Source organism: Buceros rhinoceros, unplaced genomic scaffold (genome assembly GCF_000710305.1).
Source record: "Buceros rhinoceros silvestris isolate BGI_N320 unplaced genomic scaffold, ASM71030v1 scaffold518, whole genome shotgun sequence".
In the NCBI taxonomy this organism is placed as follows: domain Eukaryota; kingdom Metazoa; phylum Chordata; class Aves; order Bucerotiformes; family Bucerotidae; genus Buceros; species Buceros rhinoceros.
In genome coordinates, this window is record NW_010428375.1 from 31,167 (window position 1) to 32,286 (window position 1,120).

General features: G+C 51.1%; 1 protein-coding gene across 1 annotated transcript in view; it reads left to right on the forward strand.

Annotated features, from left to right (window-relative positions):
• Positions 1-1,120, forward strand: part of DCC (DCC netrin 1 receptor) — a gene marked incomplete at its 5' end in the record, with an annotated part of 71,917 nt that overhangs the window by 29,896 nt on the left and 40,901 nt on the right. The window lies entirely within an intron of this gene.

The window sequence follows — 1,120 nt, forward strand, 5'->3', positions numbered from 1 at the left end:
ACCCCCCCCCGCCAGCTGCAGCACTGCATGGCACTGGAGGTGTCCGGGGTTTAAAGATGTCCCTGCTCCCTGCAGGAGTTGGGCTGGATGAGCTTGGAAGGTCCGTTCAACCCAAACTATTCGATGAGTCCTCCATCCCCTGGAGAAGGCGGCAAACGCGAGCAAGGCCAGGGCAGAGCAGCTAAGTGACATCAGCCCTTGGGCGGAGGAGTTGAGCTGTGAGCCAGGAGCCGTGTTTTTGTGAATCTGTTTGTCCTAAAGGAAGTGAGATAACCTGGGTATGGCTCAGCGGGGAAGCGCAGCCTCCCCGATTTTTAGAAAGTTTGAGGCAATGTTCTCCACATACCCCTTTCTTCTCTGCATCCATGGGAAGACATCTGAGAGGGTCAAAAAAAATTACCCGAGGGTTTAGGTGTCATCAGGGGAGCTGTTGGCCCTCTGCCCCGGACGTGGAGCTCATAGATGTGTCTATACGTGTAAAATCCCGCTGGTCCAGGACCCCCAGTTGTTCCTAGCACGCTGCCATGATCTCAAGGAGGCTTTGTCATGCTTTTAGCAGCCAGGGGAGCAGCATGCTCTGCACCTGCAGGCCACGGTTATTTGACTTCCAGATTCTAGTGCCAAAGCACTTCTTTTTCCCCCAATTTCCCGTACTTAAGATTGCTGCATAATTTATGAAGCGGAGAACTGGTTAATGCGCTACGATGGGAGCTGGGAAGTTTAATTCCCTCAGCCGTATCATAAATAGTCAGAAGTTGTAGCTGCGCGGGAGAGCTTTTAATACATCCAGTGAGTTCTGCAGCCTTGTCTGTGCACTTCAGATCCCGCTCGCTTCTGTGGTTATTATGCAAAAACATGTAAATAGTTTAAAACCCCTTTGTAAAAAGCTGGAAGAGTGATGGTGTAAGTCAGACTGAGCTTTCAACTCATAGGTGATTTGGCTGTAATTATTTGAAGGAGGAGTGTCTCTCTCTCTAAAAAAGAACAAGAGAGTGAAAAAATTCTGCATGAGGAGGAAGTTCTTTGCTGTGAGGGTGGGGAGCCCTGACCCAGGCTGCCCAGAGAGGCTGTGGAGTTCCCAACCCCACCTGGACGCCATCCTGGGCACCCTGCTCTAGCA